Source organism: Sardina pilchardus, chromosome 9, assembly GCF_963854185.1.
Source record: "Sardina pilchardus chromosome 9, fSarPil1.1, whole genome shotgun sequence".
NCBI classification, from domain to species: domain Eukaryota; kingdom Metazoa; phylum Chordata; class Actinopteri; order Clupeiformes; family Clupeidae; genus Sardina; species Sardina pilchardus.
This window is the reverse complement of record NC_085002.1, coordinates 22,614,994-22,639,993: the sequence shown is the minus strand read 5'-3', so window position 1 is coordinate 22,639,993 and position 25,000 is coordinate 22,614,994. Positions and strand designations below refer to the sequence as shown.

General features: G+C 46.4%; 1 protein-coding gene across 1 annotated transcript in view; it reads right to left on the bottom strand.

The window, feature by feature from the left end:
- LOC134092202 (calmodulin-binding transcription activator 1-like) overlaps positions 1 to 25,000 on the bottom strand; it is a 251,899-nt gene that overhangs the window by 120,014 nt on the left and 106,885 nt on the right. The window lies entirely within an intron of this gene.

Here is a 25,000-nt window from a genome sequence, read left to right as displayed (position 1 = left end):
AATATTAATGCAGAGGACAGGAGGCTTGCGGGGAATGAATAATGAAAGAAAAGGGGGATGATGGAGATGGTGAGATGGAGGACTACGGCATCTCTCGGCTGCTAAGCACCGAATTTTTTTTTTTTTTTTTAAAGAAACAATGCGCAATATGTTGCTTACTGGGGCCATTTGTCGTCAGATGTTTGTTGGCCTAGTTGCAGGCCTTACTGCCTGAAATAGGAACCAAAGCTCAGATTCATCATCAGCGTGACTACAGGCTGCATACTTTACTGTCTTCTGTGGGTGACTTCTGTGGCCTTACTGTATATTGAGTCCTTTGCTGCTCATTGCCCAGTGTGTTATTGATTAAGTGTAATGTGTGCCTCTATTGCCAACATGAACTTGCATTTCGAATTTAGTTCAATTAAATGACTAGGGCTGGACTGGCACATTATAAATACTATCATTAAAGGTTTAGTCATATTGTAATAGAGACACGTCGTAAAGTGCGGCAGCATCTATGTTTAGCTTAAAACTTTATATACTGTCCTAATTTAACATTTTGCACTATTTGGAATCCAAATAAGAATTTGCACAACAGTCTTTTTTCATACTTTTTATACTTACATATTTACTTTTTTTTATGTTCAACCAAACTTCTGCAAATTAGTGACTGTCTAGTCTACAGAAATATGCGGCCTCTTAGATGTATTTAATCGCAGGATAATAAGACTTCAATCATTTAAAAAAATCAATAATTGTTATAGGATATCTGACATTTATTTGAAGATATCTGCCTTTTGGTTTCGTGGAAGGTTGTTGATGTTTTAACACAGCCAGACAATGAATAGCTCAGAGAACCATAAGGAGCAATTATCTGATTTTGCCAAAGCATGTCTGGGATTAGAATCATGGCTTGCACCATTAACAGAACAACAACAACAACAACAACAACAGCATCGTCTCCTGGCCTCTCTGCCATAACCACACTCCTCTCTCTCTCTCTCTCTGTCTCTCTCTCTCTCAGAGGAAGCCTTTTCCTGGGTCTCAACTGGCAGGTAATGGTTGTGTGCTCAGGGCCTGCCTCTCTCTTTCATTCGGTTTTGTGTTTTGGCCTCGTTCCTCCCCTTTATTTCATTTTATTTTATTTTATTTATTTATTTTGAGAGCCGTAAACCTTCGGCAGTGATAAGGAGAGGGCAATATTGTGGAGGAAAGGCGGAAGGGAAGGGAAGGGGAGGGGGAGGTAAGGGGAGGGGGCCCGTCGGCTATAGGGAGCTGGCACTTAGTGAGATTGTTTTTCCCTTGTCCAAGTGCCAAGGCTGATGCTGTTCCTGATAAAATGAAACTATCATTTGAGGGGATGCTATCAGTTTGAGAGAGAGAGAACGATAGAGAGAGACAGAGAGAGAGAGAGAGAGAGAGAGAAGGAGAGGGGTGGAGAGGGAGAGAAGGGGAGAAAGAGAAGGGGAGGGGTAGAGAGAGAGAAATGGGGACTTTCACACCAGTGGTCAGGGGTGTGTGTGTGAGAATATCTGTGTGTGTGCTTGTATCTATAAATATCAAATGGTTTCTGTCCACTACAATAGAGTGCTATGGATAGTACAATACAGGATAATGGACAAATATGTCTGTCACCACTGTCATCCTTTGCCATCAGAAGCTAAGGCTTTTGGTGTGAGATTTTCTGTCCAAAACACATGAGGATCTCTACCATTAAAATGTAGGATTTATCTCACCTTCAAATTATCAACATTAATAAAGATCACATATAGTTTTTCCTTTTATCTTTCTAGCTACTTATTTCAGATCAGGTTTGATTAAAACGAGTGCAATGTTTTTTGCTAGCAGATAGAGGCTGTGATCTATTCCAATTTGACATATTTTCTTGGCACACTGGATATCATTGAGAGAAATATTCTTGTCATTTTAGACTGTCAGTCAACACAGCTTGGCTAATTAGTATACAGTACCATCAATATTCACCAAGAACCAACAGAGCAAGGACAGGTTACCACCTAACCTGCACTGACCACATCTCAGGGATCCTCCCATCATGTGGATTCAGGTTGAAACATCAGAAAGGCTGAGTCATGCCCGCCAGGGACTCAAGACTGACAGTCAAGACTCTCATCTCATCATCTGTGTGGACTGTTAAGCTCTCCACTGGCTAGACTGTACCTGCAAGCCCTGTTAAAACAAACTGATCAAAAATGCAGTGTGGAGTCTGATCTTCAGTCGGCTAAAACATGCCCAAGTCTTTCTTCATCTCATTCCATTGGCTCTCTGGAGCTGGCGACTGAGCGGCCATCTGGAACGGAACCTTCCTTCACAGCTTCCCTCGACAGGGTCCGCTATTTATCTTGCCCACTATGTGAGGCAGGTGGGGGGCTTCTGATGGTAAAGCTAACTCCTTTCATGCATAAACCCCTCATTCAGGGGAGCCTCATCTATGCTGTTCCTCTAACGCCATCTTGAAGACTCAGCTCCTTGGTGAATACCTTGATGTACACCCAGCTTGGTGCAAACCCCAAACACTTGACCCTGTAAGTGCTCTGTCTGGGCTGTTTCCTGTGGTTTTATAGCCTATGCTTACACACACAAGTCTACTGCATCTCTGTTGTCTGATGTTTCATAAGAGGCACACTATCATTACACATTCTTGACTGAATAATTTACAATAGTAAATGACTATAGTCAATAGTAATAAAATACAATAGTCAATAGTCAGTACTGACAGCTGTCATTCTCAGAATAATAATTGTACTTTTAAAAAATGACTTTAGTTGCTAGAGTTATGACTTTGACCATCTACGCGGACGAGGAGCCTCGCACCTGCCTCGCATCGCATCTTTTCTCGAACCCCCACGACTTGTAGCCATAGGCTTGTAGCACCTCAGACTGGGAGGCAGCTGAGTTAGCAAGGGTGCCAAAAACCCATGGGTGTTAGCATTATCTTACTAGCACGTCTGCTTATAAACATAGCTGCTACATTCTGCAGCTGTCGTGCCAGTTGCTGGCCAACCCTTTTCTTTGCTGTCCACAATTATCCTACAAGTCAGGAACTAATAACTATTTTTTCATCATCTCCCAAGAGACACAGACATCTATCGGCACGGCAGTGGACTGCCAAAATAAAGCCTGATGTTTGACATTTAGCCGAGATAGATTAGCACACCAATCGTTCTCTTACCTGCTATATGTGGTGTTGCTGCCCTCCATCCTATTAATATATCCTTTTATATTGATATCAGGATCCGATTTTCTTCATTAGCCCACTTTATTGTGAACATTAATGGTGAAGACTCGAGTTTTTTTGTTAAGTCACCAGTGAATGTAGTCCAACAGCAGCAGCAGGTTCACCTCACCCTCCCATTCGCGCTGAAAATGTTCATACTCAAAGTGGCGCTCACGTGACAAGAGTAGGCTATTACATGATAGCCTACTTGATTGTTCTGGTTTGGCCTGCCTTCTAAGTTTGCATAGTCAGTGTAGGTTAACCTGGAGGTTGAAGATTAAATGCAAACATGACCTGATCTATGGGGACTAATACTGCTGCAGCTGATAATCATATGCACACTATCAGTGTGAAGCCTACATGATGAATTACATTCTGCACAACTCATCACAATAGAATAGACCTTCAATCATTCAGATGTGTGTGTGCCCACAAGTAGCCTATATTCAGGAGGCAGCCTGTGACCTGACAAACTTGCAGCCTTGAAAATGTCTATTCATGCTTGTTTGGGCCTCACCACTGATTTAATGAACTTCCCAAAAATTAATTTTGAGAATGTTTTTTTTACTGTAGCTCATAGACAATGGTATGATCTTTCTCTAGGCAGTCATACAATGCATGCTAATAACATACATACACAAACACACACATACAGACACACATACTCACACACACACATACACAGACACACGCTCACACACACACACACACACACACACGCAACACACACTCGCGCATATGCATGCACGAACGCAGGCACGCGCGCACACACACACACACACACACACAAAGTGCCATGTGAAGTTGATTGATAGCGACTGCAATTAATAGCTGTCTCTGAAGATTAATTAAATACACAAAAACAGACCAGCAGCAGTCAGCCCTGTGCAGTTGTCTCTGTCTGCAACAAGCCCCCATGAAGCTCTCTATATCCGTCTCTGGTGTAGTGGCACAAGTACCACCAGCAAACACATGCCGAGGAGGAAGCCAGAGGAAGAGGACAACTATGCGGCAGTGGAGAGAAAAGGACTCAGAGGAAGAAGTAGTGGAGGCTTTAAAAGAAAAAAGAAAGAAAGAAAAGAGAGAACGACTCCATCTACTGGGTGCCATTCCAGATGAGAAGGTCGTCTCCCAGGCAGCAAAGCACCGACGAGGGGCTCTGGGATGTACAGCGGAGGGTTATCTGGCAGTGGCGTACCATCGGGGGCCCCAAGCAGGAGCACTTCGCTCCCCCTTTTCCACAGCCACAGCACACCGCTCGCGTCAGGCCCTTCTGCTCAGAGCTCCATATACTCAGTCCCAGCAGTGCAGGAGAGGAGAGAAGGGGACATGTGGCCTCAGATTCACCCAGAGACTGCTCCAGACGCACAGCCTCACACACCCTAACACACACACACACACACACACACACACACACACACACCGTACCACCACCGGCAGCAGCAGTTCCTGGACACGGGGCGAGGCAGGCAGCCCATGTTCTGGCGCGAGCGCGAGCCCGGCAGGATATTGGATTTATGTCGTCTTCCCAGGGGCCCCCCGGGAAGGGCCTGATGGGAATGGGACAGCCAACCTTCAGGACTGCAGATCTGCAAAGTTAAAGCCCAGACGCTCTGCCAACAACAGGACAGGACGTAAGCAACCAAACACCCACACATGCCGATGCACATACACACACACCACACCTACACACACACACTCACTCGCGCGCACACCAACCCAACACACACACACACACACACATACTTACCAACACACACACACACTCTGTCTCTCTCTCTCTCCTTCTCTCTCTGTCTCTCTCTCTCTTTCTCTCTCTCTCTTTCTCTCTCTCTCTCAAACACACACTCAGCCACACAGCCACACACCCACACACACACCCCCCCACACACACACACCACACGGTCCTTAAATTCCTCTTCCAGCGCTGTTAGGGAGGTATAGATGCCTGTGCATGAGGAGCGGGCATCTCTCCCCCAGCCCTTCCGAGCCTCACCCCAGCCCATGTGCCTTCTGCACGTCCCAGGCCAGATGTTCCTGTATGCGTACTGATACCTCTGCGCTTGTCGGGTCCCATCACGTCTCCGGATCCCCCACCCACCCACCCACCCACCCAGACACCACCTCCACCACCACCACCACCTCCACCACCCATCACCTTCCTCCTGCTTGGCACAGGCACTGAGCTCCACACCACTCCACAGTAGTTCCCTCAGCTCACCTCACACTTACGGCAGGGAAGAGGGTGTATGTGTCTAGGTGTGTGTCTAGGTGTGTGTATATGTGTGTGCGCGCATGTGTGTGTGTGTGTGTGTGTGTGTATGATTAATGTGACCTCCGAGAAACGCAGGATCAGAGACAAACTGGTGAAGAAGAACATCAGACCAGCGGGAAAGAAAAACAAGACGGCGAGGGGATGGATGGAGGAGGGTGGGGAGAGGGTCTGCTTCAGGAGGATGGCGCGCGCCAACCCTCTCCTGGCAGATAGACGGAGGTGTTATAGGATATCAATATGTCCTCTTCCGTCTCAGATCACAATCTGGGAATGTCGTTTCATTTGCCTTTTTGGTCCCTTCAAAACCTATTTTGTGAAAGGCGAGGTGCGTGACATGAATTTATTCATGAACGCATTCTGGGAAGGGAGGGCCGTTTCAGATATTCAGATTTTTTGTCTTTTTTTTTTTTGCTGTGTGTCCATTGATTTTTTTCTCAACTCTCCCCATCTCTATTCATACATGAACCCTCTTTCTCTCTTCCTTTCTCTTCCTTCCCTCCTTTCTTTCTTTCTCTTTTTCCCTCCCTCTCTCCTCATCTCGCTCTCAGTGTGTATCGCTGTCCTCGGCACAGCGGCGCGGCTCTATGAATTCATCTCTCTCCTAATCAGAGCGCTGTGACAGGTGTTAATTGAGGTGTGTTTGCCCTGTCGAGAGCATCAGCGGTTGGCTGCATCTGTTTGGCTAAGAGGTCTGGCTGTCAGACGTTTGGCACTGCAGGAACTTTGTGCTGATGTTACAATAAAAAAGTCTCTGGATGTGTTTGCGTGTGTTTGCGTGTGTGTGTGTGTGTGTGTGTATGTGTGTGTGTGTGTGTGTGGCTGTGTGTGGCTGTGTGTGAGCATGTGTATGTGTGTGTGTGTACTATGTGTCTGTGTATGGATGTCTGAGTGTGTGTTTGTGTGTGTGTGTGTGTGTGTGTGTGTGTGTGTGTGTGTGTGTGTGTATGTGCACGTGTGTGTATATGTGTATATGTGTGCGGTGTGTGCGGTTGTGAAGGTCACTGCGAGACACAATGCTTAATTCCAGCCAAGCCACTCCCTGATGGCTCTATGCTTTCCTGAGTCAGGGCCAGCCAGGTGCCTGTAGTCTTTGTGGTGAATACAGGGAGCTGATGGAGAGAGAGCTCGGCCATATGCAGCTCTGGGACTCACACAATGCCCTCTCCTTCACCAATGCTCTCCACAACTCACTTGGAGAGGACTGTTTTGGCAGTGTGGATAGTCCACAAACTGCCCTTGCCGTGTGTACATTTATAGCAATATTCAGCAATTCCTGACTATAAACTCGCCCAAAATCTGACCGATTACAGCTTTATCTGTATTTGTCATAGTGAACAGGCCATCATGGGCTCGATGGGCCCCACAGTCTACTTCAAGACAGCGCTGCCACCGTAGACTTCAATGCACCTAACCCTAATGTTAACCCTAACCATAATCCTTGACTAACCCTAGCGCCTTGCAGGCAGAGCTGCCTTAAAGTCGACGGTTGGGGCCAGTGGACCATAGATCCCATAATGGTATGCTGTCAGTTGCTCATGGTGAGAATTCCGAAGGTTGAAGCTCAAAGAGGCTTCGGAAGGCTTCTGATGGCTTCCTGGTGTGCTTATTGCACAGTGCCTCATCATTTTCAGTCCTTATAAAGCATCTGAAATGCACAATATGATTCTCTCAGTGTTCTGCAAAAAAAACAAAACAAAACAAAAAAAACAGCCTCCTGTGTGTATTTCCCTCTGTTTTCCCACTGAGTTGCTCCTTGACCTGGTGTGAGCCAATGTCATGGTGTGAAATGTGTTTCACCTCAGCCTGTCAGAGAGTGAGTGAAGCCCCGGGGGCACTCAGGGGCCATAGAGGGCGTCCGCCTGGTTAATGGTGCAGGGACAGCGCTCACCTATACTGAAAGGCACTTACCTGCCCCTTTCCTCATTCACGTCAGCTACCCCCCGACCCACCATTCAGACCTCCCGCCGAGTCACCCCCCCCCCCCCCCCATGCAATACAGTCCCCCCCCCCCAGCCCCCGACACCTCCAGGCTGTTCCTCATGCACAGGCGCTGACACCTTGAAGTCCAAAGTTTGGTGGGCTCACGCAGGGTGGGGGATAAGTAGAAAGACTGGCGCCATTTAGACTGGCGGGGGAAAATGAGACTCGAGACGCGAAAGAAGAAAAAAAAAAAATCAGACAAAGCCCGAGAGAAGTTGTGATTAAAGGGTGTCATTGTTTTCCAGACGCGTCGGAGAGGCATGAGCCCCAGTTGGAACGTGCGGCTTGTTTGAGGAGGCATCTGGAGTGAGCCCCTCACTTCCTCTCGTTTGAGCGGAGTTGAGTCGACTCGAGTGGAGACAAGACGAGAGAGGGGAGCGGTGACAGATGCTCTTTCATGCGTCGCCAGCCTCTCCCCCGGAAATCATGCCAGACACCATCTTCATGATGTCACCGTTGCATCACCTCCACAACTTCCTCCCGACTCCCCGGCTCCAAATTAAAACCCTGACAATCATTTTCTCGACGCGTTTCAAAGAGGAACGCCGCCCCTCCCTCCACCGCCATCAGCCCCTTCCTTTTCCTAACATTACGCTCTTCAAAAAAGATTGAAAAAGAGGGGAGAGAGCCAGAAATGGGTTGAAAAATGGTGGCGGAGTGGGAGAGTTAGTATATAAAAATATAAATTGTTGGGTGAAAAGATGAATTTGAGAGCGAGAGGCAGCCCCGGAGCTGTTATAATTCCTGGCCATGTATCACGGTTAGCAAGGCCCCGCTCTCCGCAGTCAGTCCAATCACAAGAGAGCAGGAAAGCGGTACATCAATCTAGCGGCGCACACCGGCAAAAGAGAGAGAGAGAGAGAGAGAGAGAGAGAGGGAAAAAAAGCCAACACCATCACACCTTTTCCCCCCCACAATGGCGGCTCCATCTACCTCCATCTCTCCCGTACGTACACTCTAACACACAGGGCGCCCTGTTTGTCACAGGCAACAAACAGGCAGAGAGAGAGTTGAATTAAGCATTAAGGGTTTGCTGTTTGTTCGGGATGCTAATTTTTCAGAGTCCTGTGAGGTTGGGCATAGAAAGCATGAGTGTACTTAAATAACAATGGAAATGGGTCCTTCATTCTCTATCCTCTTTGCAGGCAGACACAAGGGCAGCCCTGGAGTCCTTGAGTGCTGGCTTCAATATTGTTTATTTATTTATTTACCAATTTATTTATTTATTTGTTTGTTTGTTTGCTTTGAAATGCCATATCTACTCACTTCACCCGCCACTTCTCTTTCTAAGCCCCCTAAAAATAAGTCTCTCCTGTTGCCCATTCAAACGTTTTTGTACTATATTTCTTTAAAATGTCTGTTTTAATTTTGTCATTGAATCTAAAATGCAGGTTGACTGTCTGCCAGTTTCAAAGTGACGGCCCACAAACTTGCACAAATCCCCTTTGATCTGGCCGGTAGGTATTTAAGGTTGACAGCCAAATAGGCCCGGAATGGCAGGTCAGATAGACACACAGCGATTAAAAAATGGCATGGTGTCGGGAGTAGGGTGAAGACAAATAATCTCCAGATGCCATTTGACACTTGCCTATTAGTGTCACAACAATTGCCATTGCACAAATTGCCGGGACATTTATGGTCACCTGTTGCAATTTGCTGTCCTGAGGCCGTTACCTGCTGCTGTAAAATAATGTTTATGGCATGACCGTATCAGGGTTCTCAATGGTGAGCTTGCGTTAAACTTTACTGAGGTAGTAACAGTGAATGTGGGGAGTCAGGCCATAATCAGTGTGAAGGCAGGGCTGAGGAAACCTCCTGCTCATTTGGGACATTGTGCTTTTCTTAGGCCGAGGCCTCTTAAGTCGCCAGTCGTCGTCATTTCCACTGAATCATTCACTATCTGCTATATAACGAATTTATGATAAAAGATTTTTTTCCCGGCTCTGTAATGAAGCATAGAGCATGCTTGGGATTGTAAAATGGTAAAGAGGTCAAATAAGTCAAAGAGCTGAGCTTGGTATGGTACAATAGCGGCGTTGGCTGTATAAATATTAAATTGTCATCTTGTACCATATCATAAAAACATGAGTGTTTTCATTCCTTGGAGGAGGCTATAGCTACAGCCGCCGAAGTGATCCGTAAATTCTCTGCAAAGTCCTCTTTTGGACAATACAACCTTCAAATAGCATTGTCTAATATGAACATTTTACCTCACAGAAGGCAAGCTCCCATTGAAACGAGCTCTCTACCAACCATGATACGAAAGCCTCCCAAAGACTCCACCGTGTTGTTATTCTTCCCGCCAGGGAGATAAAGTGGACAGGGGACCAGGAGGGACACATTTGTTTAATCCTCCCCCCCCCACCTTCTTTTCCCAATTGCGTGCCTTTTCAGCAATTTTCAACGTTTTTGCCAGTGGCGAGGCACAGAGAGAGAGGATGGGAATGACTTATTTAACAGATAGCGTTTCCTCCGCCGTCAGCGAAAAAGGGTCAACATTTCAGAGCAGGAATCGACGCAATGTGGTTTGAAACCTGGGGTCATTTTGGTTAAACTAAGAGCCAGTCAGGGACAGAGTGAAAAACGGAGCCTATCATTACACAGCAGACGGAGACATTTATCTCGCCGAGCTCCCTAATGTATGTCTATACTCCATGTCCTAACAGAGGCACGGGGACAGTGGAGAATGAAGAGGGCTTTTTCTACCCCCCCCCACCAACTGGAGAGATGTGTCTTTATGGGGGACGGTTATGAGGCCATCATATTTAATATGAGGGAAATGAGAAGCGTAGGGAAATCATCATTGCTTGAATTTTTCGTAAAAGTTTCCCCCATCTCCAAGCGTGACCTTAGTTGCTCGCTGGAAATTAAGAGTTTCATGTCCCATAATTAACCCTGAGTGTCTTTAATTGTCAGGGGGTTTTAATTTATTTATGTTTACCTATCTGTTTCTTGTGATGCATTCTGTGGCATTATCCTGACCAAGGAGAATACAACCTCTGTCCAGGTTCCAATTTAAAACACACCTTTATACAAAAAAGAATGTCAATTTATTTGTGTTTTGTTTGATTGTCTTTTGGCCTTGTGTAGATTTTCTTTTTACTGACCTGCTTCAAGCAGTGCCACACAGCCACACGCTGCAGTATGTCGCTGATTTACTAAACACAACATACTTAGAACAGATGTTGCAGGCCATAACACTTTCATAAAACACTCTGCAAGGCTCAGCCATAACCATTCCAAGAAATTGTTTTCTGTAATGTTGTCTTTAGGTTCTTTGAACACCAGGCATTCAATTCACACCCATTATGAAACAATTCTCAACTTGGAAAGAAACTCTGCAATTCCTAAAAGGACCCAAACACAAGCTATTGCGTGTCATTATATCCAGACAACCAATGTATTGTATAATATATAAAAAAAAAAATGGTATGCCTGGCACAGTCAATTTCACTCCAGGCAAACCCGTATTGCATGTCTAACAGCCACATCTGCATGGGACAAGTCGCTTCAAAAACAAGAAGCTTTAAAACACATACTGGGTTGTCGGTTCTGTAATGGCTGTAATGACATTCACCTCAGCTCGTCTCCTCACAGATCTGACTAGACTGACTGTTTGAGTTTGTCTCAGGCACATCACAGAGAGCTTTTGACAAACGATCTCATCTTCCAGGCCGGTTGTGAAGCCTCCGCGGCCTCCACAACCCTGAACGCCTAGCAAACAGATGGAGAGCTCCTCGTGTGACAGTTCTGAGGTGTCTCTTAGAGAGAAAAAGAGGAGAAGAAAAAGAAAGAAAAAAAACAACAACAATGACATCCTTCTGACACAAGCTGATGTGAAGAAATAGAGAGCAGCAACAACAAAAAAAGAGGAGCCAAACGAGCAAACGAGCCCCTCGGCCATTTTCTTGAGCATCTGATGCAGGGAGAGCTGAAGCATGGCGAAGACGCTCAGCTGTGAGCATAGGAGAGTTATGGCGAGGATTTGGATTATATTATCGGGCTTTGTTGTTAAGGCCACAAATCCCGTCTTGGCACCAGTCCTGCTCCGCGGAGGAGAGAACAGCAACATCATGAGATTTGCTTGTGTGATTCCCTCCTGCTTGGTCGTGTCACCATATGTGTAACACCAGAAAGAATTACAACCAAAGCATATGTGATGCCGTCTGCGTCTGTATGCGTGGATATGCAATACAGTATGAGTTTTGGGTTATGGAGGGACACAGTCATGCATGTGTGTGTGTGCGCTTGCATGTATGTGTGTGTGTGTGTGTGTGTGTGTGTGTGTGTGTGTGTGTGTGCGCGCGTGTGTAGGTGTTTGGTGAAAGTCCACACAGCTTTTTTTCCCTGTTAATGGAAAAGGCTAAACTTGCCACCCCAACCCCATTTGCAGGCTCCCCCTTTTCCCCCCAATTTCCCCAAGCGATGTGACAAGCTGGTGAAGCGAATCATATTTCTGAGGTCTCAACTTTCCCTGGCCATGTGCAATAGTGCAAGAGCCTCAGCCCATAACCACGTTTGTCACTGTCAGGCAAAAACGGAGACAAAGAGGCCACTGCCAGTGGAATTCCAAACAAAAATACCACAGAGTTGTGTTAACATAAACTGCCATATACCTTACGGTACGCCAGAGGCTTTGTTTATCAAGTGCCTGTGAAATAGTAATACAACATTTAACAGGGTAAGTTTTTGATGTACGGTATGATTCATGTTCATCTATACTACTCAGTCCCCACACCTGAATGTTTTTTGTTTTCTATTCTTCGGCTTCTCTACAACTTTAAAAAATGTTGATTTTGAGCAGATCTTCATCTGGGGGCCTTTCCCATGCCACACTTTCAGAGTAAGTACATAACTTTTGTTCCTGACGGTGTCTTACATGAATGTTTACACTGACTTGTAGATTGATCAGCCTTGTCTAAGTTGAACAGGGAATTAAGTTTGATAATATGGATTAGATGTTTTTTGGCATAGCACCACGCATTGATTTCTTTTTTCGCATGATGCAATGTGGTTGGGGAACGACCTCCATTCTTAAAGTGAGAGAATGATGCCTGTGGGACAAAAGTTTCTTATCTTAATTCCCCTGCAGTTTTTTTTCCCCAATTCTCATCAGACCCTTACAGCATCTGTGGAGCAGTGAAAAGAAAAATGCCGAGAGTAAATTCCAGCAGGTTTTGGGAAGGAGATCTCAAACCCCCGAGAGTGTGATCGCTGACCACAGAGACTTGGGAAAAGATGTTCCCACTCATCCATGTCTTCGGAGACCCTGCCTATTACCCCCCCTCCCTTACGCTATCTCCGCACATTAGTCTCCCTCGACTGCACCTCCCCGCCATTGACCACGGCGAGACCGGAGCCTTCGGCTCTAGCCGGCCGAGCCGCTCTCCCTGCGCCGGGTTTATTGTCGCTGAAGTGTCCCGGGAGACTGGCGGGCGTGCTCGCGGGGGTAGTGGTGAGTTAACAGCTGTCCCTTTGCGGGGAGTCCTGCTGCAAGCGAAGGCACTGGAATGAAACTTTTCTCTCTCTGAGGAAATTTCTAGAAAGGGGGCAAAGCTCGAAGTCACGCGAGGACTGCCTGGTGGGTTCCTCAGCTCAAATCTGCGCTCACATCGCTGCCGGCGTTCATATTAGCGGTGGAAAATTAAAAAAAAACAAATAGCGGATATTCGAGACTAAGCGGCGGTGAGAACCGTCACACCTGGCGACAAATACCTGGCAGTGGTCAAAAACAAGAGCCAACACATTCCCATTTTAATTCCCCCTTTCATGTGCGCCGTGTTTGCTGGAAACAGCACGGGCTGGGGATCCCCCCGGGGGCGGACGTCTCCTGGCGTTGATCGCGCGCAGTGTCGCCCGAGTCGTCTGTGATCTGCGGTACGTGTGCCTCTTGCGTCCCGCGCCGAGCAAATATTACCCCGATCCAATCGGCTTTGAAATGTAAACCTCCGCCGGAGGTGGGCTCTGGTTGCCAGCTGCAGGAAATCCTCTTGATTTCATTCTTCCCTAGACGGCCCGGGCGTGTTTACACGCTCGCACGCGTACGTACACACCGCCCTCGCTTCAAAGGCGCTCCTCGTCACCGGCTATTTGGCCCAGCCAGCCAGCGACCCATGGCCCAGCGGAGTGGCCAATGATCGACCGCGGCGGCGAAGAATGAGAAGAGACAACCGTGCGGCCTCAAATGAAGACCTGATTGCTCTAAATGAAGACGGGATTGCTTTCCTTACACCTCCGTTGTCCCTCAAAGGCGCACAGACCTTTGTGACTGCCAGCGGCCCTCACCAAATTGCTCTCAAATGCCCACATCCTGTTTCCCAAGGTAACCTCCTGCTGAAAGGACACCGCATCCATTTCTTACTTCATTATAGTAGTGTCTTTTTGTCTATTTGTATTAAACCCGAGTCTTGAACTTCCACAATGCCTCACTCATTATTTAGCTTTTAATTTGTGCAGTCGGGGACCCACTTTACCGCCAAGACTGCAAGAGACGCCAGTCAGCAGTGAGAAAAAGAGGCTGATATAAAGGAGGCTTAGACAGGAGTCTAGCCAGAGAATCTACTCTGAGAACATATTTTAACAGATTGATTCAAGCTGTTCTCTCATCTGAATAGTTATGTGGAATATAAATTAGGGGGCAGGTTTAAAGTGATCTCAAAGAGCGGCATCCATCCAGATCAGTTATAGATCCAATATCAATTTAACAGGAGCCAAAGAAGAAGCAGGTGCAGAATTTAGAAATCACATGGCTGCATAGAGGCAGTTTAGCATTTTTGGGGACGCTTAACTTTTAAACAATGGCTTAAATGGATTTATTTGGAAGAAGTGTCAAATAAAGACAGCAAAGTTGACCATATATGATTTAGTAGTTTCATTGGTCCGGAGAGGGTTGTCTGTCATTAGCATCAAACACATTGGATTGTTTAGTATTGCGTTGGGGGTGAAGTCTGGGCAACACCTAGATGAAAGTCTTCCTGGTATCTGAGATAAATCAAGGCCACTGAGAGGTTGCTTGGGAGGATTGGATGAAGAGAGCAGCTGATTAGATATGAACAACCAGAGACCATCAGTAAATAAAGAAGCACCGTGTTCCACTCCTGCTGTGGTAATGCCTCACTGTAAGAAGTGTCACAACGCAAAGCAATAAACAGAGACTCAATCGCTACAGCAAACAGCAGCGCTGAAATCAATAGCAGCACTCCTCCTCCCCTCCTCTCGCCTCTTTGTCTTTTTATGCTTTCCTCTCTTTCATCCTCATGCTCTCTTTACTCTTGTCATCCTCTCTCCCTCCATCTCTCTCTCTCCCTCCCTCCCTCCCTCCCTCTCTTCCTCTCTCTCTCTCTCTTCCTCTCTCTCTCTCCCTCCCTCTCTCTCCATCTCTCTCTCTTTCTCCCTCTCCCTCCCTCTCTTCCTCTCTCTCTCTCCATCTCTCTCTCTCTCTCTCTCTCTCTCTCTCTCTCTCTCTCTCTCTCTCTCTCTCTCTCTACCTCCACCTCTCCTGGCACTGGCCCCAGTAGCTGAGAGGAGCTGCCCTGGATGCCCTTCAGATTGCCCAGTGGGGACCTGCCCGCCTGCCCCTGCTCCAGCCAGACACGCGGCCATCACATCCATCTCTGTCAGTCTGTTGCTCGTGGAGCATTCATCAGAAACACACACACACACACACACACACACACACACACACACACACACACACACACAGCGCGCACACACAGAGAGAGAGAGAGTGAGAGAGGAAGAGAGAGAGAGAAAAGAGAGAGAGAGTGACACAGTACACACACATTTATATATAAGGCACAGACGGTAAATATACACGACTGTAATATACTGTTTGATCAAACAAAGTGTTTGTCAGTGGAGAAAGAGAGCTGGGGGTGAGATTATTATTACCACGCTCCACCAAGGAGTTGTTGTGTTTGAAGTGGTTTGTTTGTCTGCCTGTCTGTTTGTCAACAGGGTTATGGAATAAGAAGGGAAAAAAAAACAAGCAGCCCAATGTTCATGAAACTTAGTGCAAGGATTCACAATTTCCATGGGAAATGATTATTATTATCATTGCTTATATATACAATTTATAGTATTAGCATTATTATTATTAGCATTGTTATTGTAATTATTGTTAATTCCATATTGTTAAATACACAAAAGCCAGGCATGGCATTGTTTTTTTTTTTTTTAATATTATTATCAGTAGTAGCAGTCGAGGTTATTGTAGTAGTAGTAATAGCAGTGCAGTAATAGTAGTGGTAGTAGTAGTAGTAGTAGTAGTAGTGGTATAGTAGTAGTAGTAGTAGTAGTAGGTGTAGTAGTGGTAGTAGCAATAGTAGTGGTAGTAGTAGTAGTAGTAGTAGTAGTAGTAGTAGTAGTGCTGCTATATTGATATCATCATTATCATCACATTGATATTATAGCCTAATCTTGTTTTAGGCTTGTGATATTGAGATGTTCTATGTTCTTGAAGAGGGAGAGACACAGAAAGAGGGGAGAGAAGGAAAGGGGGGAGAGAGAGAGAGAGAGAGAGAGAGAGAAAGGGGGATAGGGAAAACAAATGGTGGGGCTGCGGGAGAACGTGACTGCAATGGGGAGGAGCGCCACTGGTCTCTGGCGTCCCAGGCTGAAGAATGGCTGGGCCTGTAATCCCTACATTAGCCTTGCTGTCAAGCCACTAATAAAAATAAGCTGTGGACAGATCAAGTGCCGGTGATTTAAAAGCAGTTTAAGGCCTAAAACCTGCGCCGAGTGGTGTGTGGCAGCTTTTGGAGCTGAGCGAGAGCTGAGCGAGAGCTGAGCGAGAGCTGAGCTCCACACCCTCTCCCTCTCACGTCCTTTCTCTGCCTCACTCCATCGTTTTCTCTCTCTCTCTCCCTCTCCACTCTTCCCTCTTCCTCGCTCCCTCTCCCTCGCTCCCTTGTCTGACACAATGCGCGATTCTTCATATTCGCCAGAAAGCAGTGAATGCAAAACACTCAAGCCAGACATCTGGAGTGCGGTCTGATTTTAATTTGCACCTTTGAGCCGGCCAGAATGTCATTATTGTGGGGTGTGTCTATCTAACTGATTTAATGATTATATTAAATCATCCACGAGTGCAGCACAGACAAATAATTGGCTTGGGCGGGTTTTTTTTCTGATAATCAATAACTACTGAGCACAGGGTATTAGCCACTTTGATTATGGGCAAGTGTGATTATCATGGCAAGTTACAGTCCCACCAATGACAATACTAATATATATATACAGTATATACAGTATGTGTGTGTGTATATATATATATATATATATATACAGTATATACAGTATATATATATATATATATATATATATATATATATGTGTGTGTGTGTGTGTGTGTGTGTGTGTTTGTGTGTATGTTAAACTTAGTGAAGCACACATTCAACTTGTTTTACTCACTCCATGTTCAATATATTAACTGACATTAAGGTCGACTTTCTTCAATGTTTTGTTGCAATGCCTGGACTCAGCGCAGTATAACTGTGGAACGAGTATGGGATATTTTAAATTTCAAGTAACACCTGAGGCTTGTGGTGTGAATCTTAAAGGTAGACAGCTGAAGGTTGGAGACTAGGAACGTTTCTCCGCTGGCTGATGCAGAGATGATCGTGAAGAAGGGGGAATTAGAGTCTGCAAGGCAAGGCTGCGCTGCAGGCAAACGAGTGGAGGTGTCAAAGTGTTACTGCCTCTGCCTCTGCCTCTGCCTCTGCCTTTGCCTTCGCATACTTTGGTCATTTTTGAGTGGAAGTCTCACTCATTACAGCTCTAAACTCACAGAGCCCTTTGGCTTTAAACAGCAACAGAGCTGTTTGCAATGTGTTGGCAGGAGTCCATGCTCCAAGACTTCTAGGTAGATATTGCAATGTGAGCTGCATAGGTCCTTCCATGAGATATGTGAACAAGAGAGAGAGAGAGAGAGAGAGAGAGAAGAACATTACAAGGAGGCGAGGCCAGAATTATTTTACGATTATTTTCATATTTCATTAATCTGTTGATTATCTATTCATCTATAAGTTCTTTAGTCTGTAAAACTAATTCAGATTTAAAAAGCTGGAATCAGAGAATTTTGAGTTTACTCGCCAAAATAGTTAGCGATCAATTTCATCATTGACAACTAATCAATGAATTGATTAATTTGGACTTGATCCTGTCCCAATAACAGTTTGGGATTTTGGGATGAGAATGACAAATACTGTACTGTATGTACTACCTGTAGTAGACACAGATGAGAATAGGGACAATGTTGCCGTAAAGTATCTGTTGAATTCATTGTGGGAGAAAGCAGCCAAAAGAGATTGTAAGAAGCAATGTTCTCAACTGCATGCAGAGTGTTAGAGTTTAGATTTTCAATATTATTCAACATTAGATTGGATATATTTTATATTCCTGGATAGATGCATCTGGGATTTAGCCTGACGACGTCATACTCAATTCTTATCAGAATATGAGTCTGAAACTGCTCCATTCAGCTGCGATTATGGGGCGTGATTCAACCGATACAGTGCGGGGGGGATAGCTCTGCACTCATTGGATAGACCAAACCAAACGGAACAAGTTATTGGCTGTCAGTATCTGCGAAATCTAAGACAGAAATAGGCCTATGTAGCAGGGTAGGCTATGGAAAACATCCTCCTTCGTTTTTAAAAATAATTCCTTCAAACTGTATGCAATGAACAGCTGGGGAAGTGTGTCGTTAACCCAACGAGCAAACAGACATTTTTAAACAAACGGGAACAACATCACCCAAACATGCTGTTTTAACTGGGTGAAAGTGAAACTGAAGTTTTCCCACATATCCTCGTTGGTCTAAGTGTTCAGAAATAGTTGTGCGAATCCGTGATAAAACCTCCGTTTCAATAGCTAAGATAAACGAAAGGCCAAACTGCATGAACAAATTATGCATTCATAGCCATAGCGTTTCTGTTGCAATCAGAATCAACCTAAGCGATGGTCTCACAGCCAACTCGTTGAACGAGGACGCATGCAGCCGTGAACGTCACTGCTGTTCATATGTCAATCATCACGTAAAGCCCGCCCTGTGAAATGTGATTGGTCCGAGCCGAAGTGTATCTCGAATAGTAGCAGCTGAACGGAGCAGTGCCAGACCGAAGTTCCCTGCAGAAAAAGAATGGAGGCGGGGCTAAACTTCGGTCTGGCATCCAGGCTATCTGGGATTTGGATTAGGGCTTGAATTAGGGTTCAGATGTATTTGAGTTTCAGTATCAGAGTCAGGCACAGGTTATAGTTTGCTTGTCTCGCATTGTCTTTGGTCAATTCCAAAGCATAGACATTCAGTGGACATTCAGGTAGAAGTCTTGGCAGTGTAACCTGACTTTCGCCAGATCCTGTAGTTTGCTGTCTGCTTCACACAAGGATCTGGGACTTCTCGATAGGAGATGTATTTCTGAAGCCGGGTCCTTGTAAAACATCCTCGCATGTGATTTGATAAACCACTTGCCTGTTATCTTGAATGACGTGCTAGGCTTCTTCAAGCTCTTGCCAAACCCGGTCGGAAGAAGAGTAAAAACATCCTTGCCACCAATAAATGTCTTCAAACCTATTCTCTGTTAATTATTTAAAGAATGAATACTCGATAGATTCGACAAAACGGTTGAAATAGCAGAATCAATGTCAGCACAAGACTCCTCGCTGCGTGCCGCCATTGTTATTTGAATCAAACACTCGCTTCGGCGCTCCTGATTGGTTGCTCATTTTTTGATCACTGGCACAGGGGTTTGGATTGCCCTCGCGTCCAGACCCTTGTGTGGAGCTCAGCGAAACGCTTCTGGTGGAGCATGGCGGAACTACAAGGGTCTGGCGAGAGTCAGGCTATCGGCAGTGTGTCTGGGGAAGAAGTTATGGAGTGGGTAGAACAGAAACAAGGGCAAAAAGGTGAATCCTGGGATAGGTAGAAGATCAAGGATCTTTTGGAGGATAAGAGGGATACATCGAGACCCCTAGTAGGTACAAACATAAGCTTCTGGTTGGGTTCGGGTTTTGGGGGTTGTTCGAGCTGGAGCATGTGACGAAGATGATGATGTTAAGAATGTTGGTGGAGTTGAAAAAGATGATCCGATTGTCTAACAGCATTTCTGATGAGGTCATTAATCTAGGAGCGGAATGAGGGACGTATAAGCTAATAAGGTTGTTTTCAAATAAACAAAGTCTGAGGCCTCAATACATTTGAATTAATGTTGTCAGGGGACAAGCTCTCCTCTGCTGTATTAAGGATGCACTCTGTTCACTCTCTGTTTCTCGGCTGACAACCAGACAACAAAACTCATTTTCACCAGGTTGTTGGTGTCAACAAGGTGCTTTGTAAGTGGACAGGACAACAAACTAGTGTGATCAAGAATGAATAAGTCAGCTCCCATCCCTACCCCCATCCCCCTCTCAGTCTCACCACACACACACACACACACACACACACACACACACACACACACACACACACACCCCGTCCAAAGGAACTTTCCGGATTTCCAGATCCGGAAACGAAGAGATCAGCCTCGAGGTCAGCTCCTGGCCCCGCGAGACGTGTCATGAATAGTCATAATCACTCAACCCTAATCTCATTTCCGAGCGGATAATTACATTCTGTGATGTATTTACCTTTGTTGTGAAATGTTTGATTGAGAGGTAATGCCCGGCTCAAGTGCCGACGGACAGTTCCAAATTAATTTCTGTCACAACTATTGATTTTGACCAGCCAGCGTAATAATGACACGGACAATGGCGGTCATTTTCCATCCAGCGGTCGCGGACACTAATTTGTTTCAAGTGGCGTTCTCGCTGTCAGAACAAAAGCGCCCTGGTGGTCGAGGCCTGAAAGGTGATTTGTCGGTGGCGCCCTTGTCTCAAACTAGCCGTCCTCAGCTCTGTCACCCTCGACATTAGCCTCCTTCCCGCAAGTGACAAGCAATCAGCAGAGTGAGGCGTCGAGAGACTCGCTTCGAAATTCCGCCGCACGTCTCCCCACTCGCGAAGCGATGCCGAGGGTCGTCTCTGTGTGTGTGCGTGCGTGCGCAGTGAAAGAGCGAAAAAGAGCGAGAGAGAGAGAGAGACAGAGAAAGAGAGAGTGACGTGCGTGGCGTGCGTGGTGTGCGTGGCGTGCATGGTGTGTGTGTGTGCGCGTGTGTGTGTGTGTGTATGTATGTGTGTGTGCGGAGGTCTCTCCACGGGAGCGAGATGAATCAAGGACATCAAGGTGCGCAACAAGTTGGGTCCCATTTCACGCTTCATGTGGAGCCCCTACTGAGCCGGGGCATCTTTGATGATGCCTATCGCCAACTTTTCAAACGGCTGCCATAAAAGACCTCATTTCAGACACAAAACCTGTCTGTGGGAAAAAAAAGAGACAAAAAAATAGTCCCAGATGTGTTGAATGCTGGCACTTTTTTTTTTTTTTTTAACTCATTTCATCATGCTTCTAAAAGACTATCCTGAGCAGCTACTTCTCTCAGAGTGCTGCACTGCTGAGAAGGTAACAGGACTCTTCCGACACACACACACACACACACAGACCCACCCACCCACCCATCCACACACACACACACACACACACACAGACCCACCCATCCACACACACACACACACACACACACACACACACACACACACACACAGACACACAGAGACGCACACACACACACACACACACACACACACACACACACACACACACACACACAAACAGGTGGACAAACACACACTCTCACCCACACATGCATACACACAACACACACTGGTTGACCTTTGATGTTTTTCACATTATATGGGACTTGGTGTCATTTACAGTACTAACACCACCTCTCTTCAGAATGTAAAAATGATCTGGTGCAAAGTGTAGCAGGGCTCCACACATCTTAGACAAGCATTACCAAGACAGTAGTGCTTCATTCACTAAATGAAACTGTAGAGCTCTCATCCAGTCCAAATGTATGATTTTTTTTACTAATACCCACAGTTAAGTGTCTATTCACAAGTAGCTCAGCGTGATAGAAAACCCACTCAGCCCATTGCTCTTGTGAGTGATGCCGGGGGCGAAGGAGACAGGCTACGAGAGCGAAGTCGATGAAACGTATATGGAGCGCTGTTTAAACAGTCTCCCGTCTGCGCGACACAAAGAAAGGTCTTCGTTTCAAAAGAGAGGGACGATTCCGAGGTTTTTTTTTTTTTTTTTTTTTACCTGCGCGGGAGAGGTCACAGAGGTGAGTGTCTAATCTGCCTTACCAGACTAAGAGCAGTGATTAAAGCGCGGTGGTGACAGCGGGGAAAGATGAATGGCTATCGATTTAGCGGGGAGCATTCCAGACAGGCCAACAGACAAACGGTGACGAGCCGCCCGAGAAAGAGGACACCGCGGCACGCTTGGCGAAACACGGCTCGAAACATGCTCTGTGATGCACGACATTCCAGATCGATACATGCCAGGGGATGTATGATTTACTAATGAATGAAGCCTTTGAGCCTGCGGAAGCTCTGTCCTTCGCTTTCCTCCATCAACACTTCCCTTTGGTTTTGCTCTCCGTTTACTGTACTCTGCATCTCTCCGTTTCGCTCTCTTTCTCCCCCCCTTTATCTCTCTCTATTCTCATCTTTAACGCCAGGGTAATGAAAGAGATGGTCCTCCAAGGAGGAAGGTGAGGGTGGAGGATCATTTCAAAAGTGAATGAGCACCGTGATTCAGGAGGAAACCGCTTTCTTAAAGTCATGTGACTTGCGGAGAGTGGAATGAGTCATCTTCACAGAACAGAAATGGCTTCAACTACACACGTGTACCTACTACATGACACTTCCTACAGAGAGGTATGTGACTTCTCCGCCTACCACAAGGACATTGTGCTTCCTCACGTCTCCATGACAACCCTTGTGGGAGTGTGTCCTAAACCAGCTTTGTGTTTGTAGCCTAGTTATCATTCTCAACTCACACAGCACATGATGAGGGACCTATCACCAACATCTAACAATTTTACCCTTTCCTCTGAAATTGGATTTCTCCATATAAATGATTCATATGCAAACTCTTCACTTCACAAACTGCTTGGGTGGCCATACATGTCAACACACCTTGCAGCATCGTAGCATTATGGATTCTCTGATCATGAAGGTCGTAGTAAAGAGTTACAATTTAAACCAGTGTGATACCACCTCTGTGCCAATTATGGGTGTCGTGTGCAGTAACGTATTCCCTGTCAGCTTGGTGCCATGCAGGCAGCCCGTTCTTTGTGGGTAACAACTCCATTTCCCAGAATGGCTCACACGGAGAACAAAGGGGAAGGGTTCACAGCGAGGCTCGTTAACCTTGGGGAGTCACTTTAAATGCCAGCAGTTTCGGCTGACACCACAAAAAAACACAGATACAGTGAGGAGAAGGGAGTTTCTCCGATCTCACCGGCGCATGCAAATGACTCGTTCAGAAAGAGGAAATTACTTTCAGAGGCTGCGTGTTATTAATCTAGATTCCCTGGTCGTCTTTGATGGTTGTGTACAATAATATGTTCAAGAACAGCTTGTGATGCTTATCTCAGATGATGAACTGCCCTGGCCCTCCTGAAAGTTTGTTTCCTTTACCTTTAATTTGTCTTTGTTCAAGTTGAAAAGACACTCGGATCTTCTGGGAAATGCACTGGTAAGTGGCATCAAAGGACACTAAATGATGTGTGTGTGTGTGTGTGTGTGTGTGTGTGTGTGTGTGTGTGTGTGTGTGTGTGTGTGTGTGTGTGTGTGTGTGTGTGTGTGTGAGTCTTTGTGTGTGTGTGTGTGTGTGTGTGTGTGTGTGTCTGTGTGTCTGTGTGTGTGTGTGTGTGTGTGTGTGTGTGTGAGTCTTTGTGTGTGTGTGTGTGTGTGTCTGTGTCTGTGTGTGTGTGTCTGTGTGTCTGTGTGTCTGTGTGTCTGTGTGTGAGTCTTTGTGTGTGTGTGTGTGTGTGTGTGTGTGTGTGTGTGTGTCTGTGTGTCTGTGTGTCTGTGTGTGAGTCTTTGTGTGTGTGTGTGTTTCTGGAAATGTCTACCATGGAGCCAACTCCATTCCATTCCAAGTACTATTAAAGAGTGGCTGGGACGGGGCACAGAGGAGTGCAAATGCCCAGTCAAATGAGATGGCAGCCTAATGGTGTCACACCCCCGCTGGCAGTGCCCACTCAGAGATGGACTTAAGAGTAGTGACAGGAATGGGAAATCCACCATGTGTCAAACGTCATCTAATGGCGCTCTGGCTTCAACCTGCCAAAAGAAAGACGGGAGGAGAGCAGTTTTGACCTCCCAAAAAAGAGATAGATAGAGAGAGGGGTGAGACAGAGAGATAGAGAGAGAGAGAGCAGTTTCAACTCCCAAAGAGAGATAGATAGCTAGAGAGAAGGAGAGATAGAGAAAAGGGAGAGAAAGAGAGGTTTAGACCAGCTCCCCACTTTACTTCTCATCTGTCTCATCTCTCTCTCTCTCTCTCTCCCTCTGTTAAGAGAGGCACTCCATCCCACCTTCCCCCCAGTCGGAGGCCCACCATTCCGTCATTCTGGGCACGTTCGGCCCGTTCCCCCTACTGTACCTCTGGAGGAGCCCCCAGCTCTCAGCAGGAGAAGGAGGCAAACACTGAGAGCCTTCTCCTCTCATTAGCAACCTGGCTGCTCGACCACGGGCAGCCCGCGGGCACCACGTTTTGGATCTGTGATTTGTATCTGAAAATGGTTTTTCGAAGGTGGGGGAAAGAAATGAAATGTACAAAGAGATTTGCCCCGAGATTTGGATAACTGTCAGGCGCAAGAATCTCCGGACAGAATTTTAGCCATTGAGGGATTCCTGTTACTGTCCATTACAACACATATAAGTCAGAGGGAAAACTACCAACACCCACAATTGAATCCTTCCACAAAGCAAAGTCAATTGGACCAGTACGCCACTGTTTTGAAGCTTATTAATAGGAACAACCCCCTTGAGATGGGCCATCAATGTTTTTGAGGGGTTCCTGGTAAATCCCTCCTCCTTGATTCAATGGTTTCCCAACAGACAAGAGTAGCCCTTCCCAGTCCATCTCAGAATCTCAGAATCTTCCCTAACATTCGAATGCAATTCCTAACTCCTGTTCCAGCAAGGTGGGCCATTGAACCAGACAACTACTGGAAAGAGCAAAGCACCAGCCTGTGATTCAGTGTCCGGCCTCAGAGCATGATGAAGAGGGACAGGGCGGGCGTCTCGCTATCTCAGTGCCAGCTAGTCAGGTGATTAACGGACTCGGCATAGACACGGTGGACAGAGACGTGCCGGGTAAAGAAAGAGCGATGTCGAGAGAGTGTCCGTCTGGTCAGCCTGAACTCCGACGGCCGGCTGTCCGTCCCGGAGGTGCGGTGTCACTCTGCCCGCCCCCCGCCCCCCCCTTCTCCTCACTCCTGGAGTCATCTAGGTGTTTGGGAAGGACTCTGGAGCTGCGCCGCCGCTGCTGGCCACTGCTGTGTCCGAGCCCGGGCCGGAATGTGCTTTGTCACTCTAATGAAGCACCGCGTGGGGGAGAGAGAGCCGCAGGA